General features: G+C 43.3%; 1 long non-coding RNA gene across 1 annotated transcript; it reads left to right on the top strand.

Moving 5' to 3' along the window:
• Nucleotides 1-1086: 1086 nt before the first annotated feature.
• On the top strand, nt 1087-3508 carry LOC107804106 (uncharacterized). The gene is made up of 2 exons (XR_001652181.2): nt 1087-2348; nt 2419-3508. It is a non-coding gene; the product is annotated as an uncharacterized LOC107804106 (long non-coding RNA).
• Nucleotides 3509-10483: the final 6975 nt, after the last annotated feature.

The raw sequence follows: 10483 nt of genomic DNA, 5'->3' as shown, positions 1-10483 counted from the left end.
CTCGATGACCCCCTTACCTCGATTCTGGCTATGTGTCATCACATACGTTACTCGATTTATTTTATCGGAGACCGAGCCGTCTTATGGGCCCAGTTTAACTTGTATACAGATAGTCCCTTCGTTTCTCGGAGAGTATCTTGACGAGAAATGACATGAGCTCCTCGATTCCTTCTTCAATACATCGTGATAGAAATGACAAAGGACCTGAAACGTCTCGTTAGTCATGTCATTATGACTTAAACGCATGTCAACCATCGATTGACTATCTTTGGGTGTGAAACGTTGTAAGGCCTCTATAAATATCCCTTTCCTTCATTCATTTTTTACTTTATATTCAAGATTCTACCTTCGAGTCTTCTATCATTCTTCATACTCTGGCATTTTTACCTCCGTTTTTAAGAAATTTCAGTGAGTTTCAAACTTTTAATCATCTTCTACCCAAACCGCTGCACTTGACCCTTCATTTTTCGTCATTTTTTTCCTAGCCTTTCTTAGATAAAAATGGCGAAGACTTCCAAGACCGTTCCCCCAAAAAGTACTCCTTCTTCACAACCCACTACTGAGGTTGATGAGACCTCTTTTGATGTGGTTGTCCTCGAGAGGTCTACTCCGGGCGCAACCACTGATGAACTAGCGGTCGAGCCCCTCTTGAAAATATTTGTCCTAGGGGGTATTTGTTTAATGAAGAATTCAAGTTCGAAAGGCCCTCTTCGATTCAAGGCCGATGCGAAGTGGCGTCACGGTACATCTGTTCCATTACTAAGGCCATTCTTCCTGTGGTTCAAAATGATTGCGGCTGGATGGATCAGGACGTAGTGATTCCCGGGTCTGACGATGACATTACCACCCATGTTAAGGGATATCTAAGTATTTATACTTATCCATTTACATTGGGTTCGGTGGACCCGGTCATCTTGGACTTCTGTAGGAGGTACAATGTATGCTTAGGCCAAATCCACCCATTGTTGCGGAGGATCGTAATCCTCCTCCGATTCTTTGGGAACAAAATCGATTCATGCACGTTCACCATCGATCATCTACTCCGCTTGTACAGTCCCCGAATCTTCCGGGGGGACTGATCTGATAAAGCTTGTACACCAGTCCAGTAATGCCCTATTTTCTAGTATCGACGAGGACTAGAATCGGGGTTGGCAAGGACACTTTGTCCGAGTGAGGACCGTTGACCTGATACATGCCGAGTGGAGATTGTTCCCCGAGAAATGGAATGTATCATGTAAGTATAAATCCCTTTTAAACATTGATTTTATGTTTTATTTTCCCTTTTTTCATCGGTGTCTGCTATGGTGCAACCCTTGCTTGAGTCCTAAACGCCATCCCTCGGCTCAAGGAGTGGATCAGAGGCATTTATTCGTAGATGCCTTATGCCCACCGCTCATGGCGCGAGCTTTCGAAGGATCACTTAGAGGCTCGTTCTCACGGTAAGAGCCATTTCCTTAGATAAATAGCACTAAGCTTTCCTCTACAACACCATGTTTTCGTTCCTTCTCTTCTCATTTTTGTAGGTTTGCCTAGAACCATCGAGCTTAGGCCCTTAGTAAGGGGGTGAAGACTTACCCGCCAATCCTTCTACTTTAGGGCAGCCCCGAGCAACAGGGGAGAAGAAAAGAAAGAGGGCTCCAAGTTCCCCTAGCTCGGAGAAAAAGAAGCACAAGAGAAAGTTGGCTCGTAAGCCAAAGGAAAGCTCCAGCTTCTGGGTGCCTGATTCAGACTTGCTTTACTGACTTAGGGACGAGCCCGATGAGGCTGAAATTTTGGCCTGTGAGCCGTCTGTCCCCGAGGAACGTGAGGCAGTCAAGGAGGAAACAACGGGGACTAATCCCCCTCAAGTCCAAGATGTGGGCATAAAGGTGAGTGTCGAGGCCACTCGAGGCGCCGGCTCCACCCTACCCGGTATTATAGAAATTTTAAGATAGCCCTCATTCACAGAGTCCATGTTCGATGAAGCCCGAGCGACTAAAGGGCGATCCAATGAAGGGGTGCATGGAGCGGACAATCCTCTTTTAGGCTTCTTTGATGGTGTAGACTCAATCATACTGGAAGATTTCTCCAGGTTGAGTGACTTAGAGGTACCGAGGAAGAGTCCATCCTCGGAGGCCGGTGGGCCGATCTTGAGCCCGAGGTTGATCAACCGGTTTCCCACTCCGAACACGGATCCTGGCCGGAAGCATTCAGTTGTTATCACCGTCCCGGAGGATGCCCAGATTTTTTTTGCCCCTATCGGGGTAGCTAGCTACCTCCAGTGCCTGGTAACCAAAGAAGACCAGGAAAAAATGAAAGAGGTGGATGCGCCATGCTTGTTCAACGAAGCATAATAGGAACTGAACCAGGTAAGGTGTTATAACACTTTTTAATCTTCGAATTCAGTTTTTGATGACTCTAATGCCTTTTCTTTTTCAGACTTTGAATGCCTCAGTGCTCCACCATGAATTCTTTATCCGGTACCGGGATGAGCTTAGTCAACTCGAGGTCGAGGTCAAAGAACTTGCTGAGAAGAGGGATATGCATAAGCTTCTCAGCGGGCAACGTGAAGGAGAAGTCACGAATCTCCGGGTTAGTTGGAAGCAACTCAGAAAGAAAATACCGACCTGGTTTAACATGTATAGATCTTTGAAGTTAGTGATGATGAGTTAGACATGGCTACTAACGGTCAAAACTCATAGGTCCAGCAGAAGCTTGACCGGATCGATCAACTTCGAGCCGAGATGGACGTGGTCAAGGCCAAGGCCGAAGAATGGAAAGGCAAAATGGAGCGATTGGCTTCGGAGAAGGAGACTTCTTAGGAGCAGCTGGCCTCGGCAGAGATCCAACTTCGAGTGGCGAAGGAAAAGTGGAGACCCGATCCTAGAAAATCGAAGACCTCCAGTCTCAACTAGGCTCGACTATCGATGAACGTGATGCCCTTGGAAAGGGAGTAATTAACAGCCATCCTAAGCTAGTTGCAAAAGATAGAACGACGCAGCAAAAGCAAATGTTAGGTAAAACAGGAAAAAGAAGAAAGGAAAAAGTTAGGCAACTTAAGAATAAAGAAGTTGGGCAGCAAGCATTAATAACCGATCACAAGAAACATGTGCAGCAACTTGAACATAGGTAGAATAGAGTTATATAGATTGAACTTGGGAAAATTAAAGTAAGTTTAGGTTGAATATTTCGGATAATAAGTTTAGGTTGAATATTTCGGATAAATAATAAATAAGTAACGTTATAACTTACAACACGAACCTTTGAATGACCAATATCTTATTTATTTTAAATACTTATACTAGATCAAATGAATCTAACTTTTTCATAGAAAATAAGTGGTTAATCATAAGAGAAAATGCACATGCATTCGATGGGGTGAGATATGAACGATTCATATATTCAAACCTCTACTAATTAATAGAACTACATATATTCTGAGTTCTGACTATATTTCGGTAAATCGCCAATATTTGTTATGAATATTTATGTAAATGGCTTAAAAGGGAGTAAGACCTTAATTTTTTCATGTCTGAATGTTATAATTTGAACCATTTAGATCTCGTTAAGTTTCATCACGTATTTGCTCTTAAAAAATTTGATTCATTCAAATTTTGCAGTCTTAAATTTTTTTTAAGGCGTTTTAAACCTAAAGATTCTTATGAACATGACATTTACTCAGGTACGACTTTTATAGGGAGATAATGAGGCACGCAAACTCATGATCTCTCTGTAAAATTAAATATTTTATGTACATATTTTTTAAAATTGGTATAATATTAATTTTTGACATCGATACTCCAAGAAGGTTGAATTATACACTTTGTTGAAGGTTGGGTTATTTACTAAGAGAAAAAGGGATCACTTCTCACTTAATATAATTTTTTCTTTTTTTTCATAGTAGACCCATATACTAGATAAATCCAAGATTTGCCTCTGATTTTAACTATTATAGTACTACCATATACAAATACTTCTTGACGAGCATCACCATTATTACCAACTACTTTAAATGTCATCTATCACTTCTACTACCATATAACCACCATCGCCGAACACCATCTCTAGCATTATAGCCTTCACATGTAATTACAACTACAACTACAATTACATCATGACAAAAACGACAAAGGACCTGAAACGTCTCGTCAATCATGTTATTATGACCTTAAACGCGCGTCAACCACCGATTATCTACCTTTGGGCGTGAAACGTTATAAGGCCTCTATAAATATCCCTTCCCCTCGTTCATTTTTCACTTTATGTTCAAGCTTCTACCCTCGATTTTTCTATCCTTCTTCATACTTTGGCATTTTTACCTCCGTTTTTAAGAAATTTCAGTGAGTTTCAAACTTTTAATCATCTTCTACCCAAACTGCCGAACTTTACCCTTCATTTTTCCTCATCTTTTTCCTAGCTTTTCTTAGATAAAAATGGTGAAGACTTCCAAGACCGTTCCCCCCAAAAAATGCTCCTTCTTCACAACCCACTACTGAGGTTGAGGAGACGGCTTTCAATGTGGTTGTCCTCGAGAGGTCTGCTCCGGGCGCGGCCATTGATGAACCAGCGGTCGAGCCCTCCTTGAAAATGTTTGTCCCCGGGGGGTGTTCAGTTAATAAAGAATTCAAGTTCGAAAGGCCCTCTTCGGTTCAAGGCTGATACAAAGTGGTGTCACGGTACATCTATTCTATTACTAAGGCCGTTCTTCCTGTAGTTCGAAAGGATTGCGGCTGGATGGATCAGGACGTAGTGATTCCCGGGCCTGACAACGACATTACCCCCCATGTTGTCATCTTGGACTTTTATAGGAGGTACAAAGTATGCCTAGGCCAAATCTACCCATCGTTGTGGAGGATCGTGGTCCTCCTCTGATTCTTTGGGGAAAAATCGATTTATGCAAGTTCACCATCGATCATCTACTCCGCTTGTACAGTCCCCGAATATTCCAGGGGGGACTGATAAATCTTGTACGCCAGTCCAGTGAGCCCCATTTTCTAGTATCGACGAGGACCGAAATTGGGGTTGGCAAGGACGCTTCATCCGGGTGAGGACCGCTGACCTGATACTTGCCGAGTGGAGGTCGTTCTCTGAGAAATGGAACGTATCACATAAGTATAACTACTTGTTAAACGTCAATTTTATGTTTTATTTTCCCTTTTCTCATCGGTGCCTGCTATGGTGCAGCCCTTGCTCGAGTCCCAAATGCTATCCCTCAGCTTAAGGAGTGGATCAAAAACATTTGTTCGAAGATGCCTTATGCCCAGCACTCATCGAGCGAGCTTTCGAAGGATCACTGAGAGGCTCATTCTCACGGTAAGAGTTCTTTCCTTAGTTAAATAGCACTAAGCTTTCCTTTACAACACCATGTTTTCGTTCCTTCTCTTCTCATTTTTGCAGGTTTGCCTAGAACCATCGAACTTAGGCCCTTAGTAGGGGGTGAAGACTTACCCGCCGATCCTTCTACTTCAGGGCATCCCCGAGTAACAGGGGAGAAGAAAAGAAAGAGGGATCCGAGATCCCCGAGCTCGAAAAAAAGAAGCCTAAGATAAAGTTCACTCGTAAGCTAAAGGAAAGCTCTAGCTCTCGAGTGCCTTCACTCGTAAGCTAAAGGAAAGCTCCAGCTACTGAGTGCCTGATTTGGACTTGCTTTACTGACTCAGGGACGAGCCCGACGAGGCCAAATTTTTTATGGCCTGTGAGCCGTCTGTCCCCAAGGAACGGGTGGAAGTCGAGGGGGAAATGACAGAGGCTAATCCCCCTCAAGTACAAGAGGCTGGCACAGAGGTGAGGGTCGAGGCCACTCGAGAGGCCGGCTCCGCCCCTCCCGATGTTATAGAAATTTCAGGATTGCCCTCGTTCACAGAGTTCATGTTTGATGAAGCCCGAGCGACAAAGGGGCGATCCAATGAAGGGGTTCATAGAGCGGACGATCCTCTTCTAACCTTCTTTGATGGTGTAGACTCAACCATCCTGGAAGACTTATCCAGGTTGAGTGACTTAGAGGTACCGAGGAAGAGTCCATCCTCGGAGGCCAGTGGGCCGATCTTGAGCACGAGGTTGATCAACCAGCTTCTCGCTCCGAATACAGATTCTGGCCGGAAGCGATCAGTTGTTATCACCGTCCCGGAGGATGCCCAAATTTTTTTTGCCCCTGTCGAGGTAGCTAGCTACCTCCAGTGCCTGGTTACCAAAGAAGACCAGGCAAAAATGAACGAGATGGATGCGTCATGCTTGTTCAACGAAGCACAATAGGAACTGGATCAGGTAAGGTGTTATCACACTCTTTTATCTTAGAATTTAGTTTTTGATGAATCTAATGCCTTTTCTTTTTCACACATTACAGGCCTTGGTGCACCACCATGAAACCTTTCTATGGTACCGGGATGTGCTTAGTCAACTTGAGGTCGAGGTCAAAGAAATTGCTGAGAAGAGGGACATGTATAAGCTTCTCAGCGGACAACGTGAAGGAGAATTCATGAATCTCCAGGTTAGTTGGAAGTAGCTCAGAAAGAAAATACTGACCTAGTGGAACATGTATAGATCTTTGAAGTTAGTGATGATGAGTTAGATATGGCTACTAACGGTCAAAACTCGTAGGTCTAGCAAAAGCTTGGCCGGATTGACCAACTTCGAGACGAGATGGACGTGGTCAAGGCCGAGGCCAAAGAGTGGAAAATAAGGAGACTGCCTGGGAGCAGCTGGCCTCGACAGAGATCCAACTTCAAGCGGCGAAGGAAAAGTGGATACCCGGTCCTAGAAAATTGAAGACCTCCAGTCTCAACTGGTCTCGACTATCATTGAACGTGATGCCCTTGGCAAGGAGCTTAAAATATTTAAGTCAATAACGGAAATAACCAGGACTGATGTTGAAGAGATAGTGGCCCAGTACAGAGCTGACGTTGAGGCAGCTAGGACAGCTTGAGAGTCACTATCGAATACGTGAAGTGGCAGTCCCAAAAAGAGGCTTTAGAGGAAGTTCATGCCCGGGGTTTTGACCTATTGGCCGAGATCGAAAATGCTAAGAGGCTCGAGAATGAGGCTAAGAAGTTGGTGGACCCCGAGGATGAGGAAGGCTCTAAGGGTTTCGTCGAGTTTGAGGGCGGAGATGTCACGACCCGGATTTTCCTCTTTTAACCAACACAAACCGATAATATGATAGAAGCGGAATTTTAAAAAAATAAGCGGAAGTCAACAATTATATATCTTAAGGCTACGTCTATTACAACTTTTAAAAACCTCAAATACCACAAAACGTGGTGTCACGGACTATCTAAGAGTTATTACATACAAGGTCTGAAGAAATACAATACACTGTTTTTGAACAAAAGGAAATGAAACAGGAAAGAAAGGTAGAGGGAGACGCCAGGGTCTGCGGACGCCTGCAGGTCTACCTTGGGTCTTCAAGTGGACTGAAGGAAGCCCTCCAACTATTGTCCGAAAGTTGCTCCTGGATCTGCACACAGTGCAGAGTGTAGCATCAGCACAATCGACCCTATGTGCTGGTAGGTGCCTAGCCTAATCTCGGCGAAGTAGTGACCAGGCTAGGACCAGACTACCACATAAACCTGTGCAATTTAACTAAATAAAGCAGAAAAGAAGTACAGAAAGAAGCAGTCATATATAGTCAAGTATGGGAGGGGGAAACATGCTGTGGGGAAGATAATAGTTCCGAATAGAAAGACATCAAGTAAAGAAAGAAACATAACTAGAATATCAACAAGGAAGCAGAAATCAACCATTGCACGGCATCACCCTTCGTGCTTTTACTCTCAGCCTCACCAAAGCAGTTATATAATAAAATATGCACGTTGTCACCCTTCGTGATTTTACTCTCATCCTTACCAATACAATCATATAATCAAAATGTGCACGACATCACCCTTCGTGCTTTTACTCTCTTTCCTCACCATATAATCAATATAATCGGCACGGAATAGTACATCGTGCGGCACGGCATCACCCTTCGTGCTTTACACTCTTTCCTCACAATCATAGACATCACCCTTCGTGCTTTACACTCTTTATAATAATAGAAATCCCAGCCAGGGAACAACAGTTAAACAATTAAATCACGGCAAGGAAACAACAATTAAACAATTAAATCCCGGCAAGGGAACAACATTTAAATCAACAATAGCCCGGCAAGGGTGACAACATAATGATCTATTCTCTTTTCTCAATTTTTACTTCACAATTCACTTCACAACTCGAGCCAATGCTCTAGAGGTTTGATTGTCACTTATACTTTTAAATTTTCACTATATAATTTGAGCCAACGCTCCTCAATGCTCATAGATCACAATGCTTCCCACAAACTTTATACAACAATTAGAAATAAGCACCAAGGCATGAATAATACAACGAATTCATGAAAATCACCATATAAGACCCACGGTCATGCTTGACACCAACGTATAGATACTCGTCACCATGCCTATACGTCGTACTCGACAAGAAGCAGATAGCAAATAGGACACAACTCCTAATCCCTCAAGCTAAGGTTAGACAAAACACTTACCTCGATGCAATGAATACAGTTCAAGCCTCAACTACCGCTTTACCTCTTGTTTCCACCACCAACGCGCTTGTATCTAGCAACAATTTACTTAACGATATAAATAAATGCTAAATGAATCAATTCTAATGCATGAAAATAGGTTTTATAAAGATTTTCCCCAAAAAGTCAAAATCGCCCCCGGGCCTACATGGTCAAAACCCAAGGTTCGAAATAAAACCCGATTACCCATTCCCCCACGAACCAAAATATATGATTTGTTTTGAAATCGGATCTCAAATCGAGGTCCAAATCCCCAATTTTTTGAAAAACCTAGGTTCTACCCAAAACACCCAATTTTCCCCAAGAAAATCTTTGATTTTAAGTTGAAATCATGTTAAAAGATGTTAATTATTGAAGAAAACTAGTTTAAAACGACTTACAATTGATTTGGAGAAGAAAGGTTGTTTGAAAAATCATCTCTTATGTTTTAGGGTTTTGAAAAGTGGAAAAATAACTGAAAGGTCCGATTAAATATATTCCTCTTAGCCCCTCTTCGCGGACCGCATAAAATGGACTGCAGCCGCGAAGCTCTACCGCGGACCACAAGAAATCGAGTGCGGCCGCGGAGGCTTGGCCTTGCTCACCGCGGACCGCACAAACCCCACCGCGGTCACGGAGTCCCCACCGCTGCCGCTAAGTTTCCACCGCGAGACTTGACTTCAGAGACCTTTAACTTCTCTGGATCTGCAACTTTTTCCTAAGTTCAAAACTTGCCGAAACACACTCGGGCTCTCGGGGCTCCTAACCAAACACACGTACTAACTGAACAACATCATACGAACTTATCCGAGCGACCAAATCGCCAAAATAACCTCAATAACAATGAATCAAACCTCAAAATCAAGAATTTTTTTTTTCAAACTTTATCAAGTATCAAATTTAGCAATTTAGGTCCGAATCACGTCAAACGACGTCCGTTTTCAACCAAACATTACAGAAATGACTTAAACCATATATAAGACATGTACCAGGCACCGAAACCAAAATACGGGCCCGATACCATCTCTTTCTAATCAAACTTCATTTCAAATTTCCTTAAAAATTCATTTCTTGAACTGGGGCCCTCAGAATTCGATTTCGGGCATACGCCCAAGTCCCATATTTTCCTACGGCCCTCCGAGAGCATCAAATCACAGATCTGGGTCCATCTACCCAAAATGTTGACCGAAGTCAAATTTATTCATTTTACAGTCAAAACTTATCATTTTTCACAGATTATCATATTTAAGCTTTCCGGCTACGCGCCTGGACTACGCATGCAAATCGAGGTGACTCTAAATGAGGTTTTCAAGGCCTCGGAGACACATAATTCAATTAAAAGCAAGTAATGCCCTTTTGGGTCATCATATTCTCCACCTCTAAAACAACTGTTCGTCCTCGAACGGATATAAGAAGGAAGTACCTGAGTCAGGAAAAAGATGGGGATAACGGCTTCGCATATCGGACTCGGACTCCCAGGTCAATGCCTCAGCGGGCTGACCTCTCCACTGAACACTAACATAAGGAAAACTCTTCGATCTCGATTGACGAACCTTCCGGTCTAGAATAGCTACCGGCTCCTCCTAATAAGACAAGTCCTTGTCCAACTGGACAGTGCCGAAATCTAACACGTGGGATGGATCACCGTGATATTTTCAGAGCATGGACACATGAAACATTGGATGCACGACTGATAAGCTCGGCGTCAATGCAAGTCTATAAGGCACCTCTCCCACTCGATCAAGAATCTCAAACTGGCCAATAAGCCTAGGGCTAAGCTTGTCCTTCTTCCCAAATCTCATCACGCCCTTCATAGGCGACACTCGAAGAAATACCCGTTCACCTACCATGAATGCCAAATCTCGAACCTTACGGTCTGCATAACCCTTTTGCCTGGACTGAGCTGTACAAAGCCTATCCTGAATAATCCTGACATTTTCCAAAGCCTCCTGAACCAGATCTATACCC

The sequence above is a fragment of the Nicotiana tabacum genome, chromosome 3 (assembly GCF_000715075.1).
Source record: "Nicotiana tabacum cultivar K326 chromosome 3, ASM71507v2, whole genome shotgun sequence".
NCBI classification, from domain to species: domain Eukaryota; kingdom Viridiplantae; phylum Streptophyta; class Magnoliopsida; order Solanales; family Solanaceae; genus Nicotiana; species Nicotiana tabacum.
Note: the sequence above shows the minus strand (reverse complement) of the source record. Positions and strands in the feature narration are given on the sequence as shown.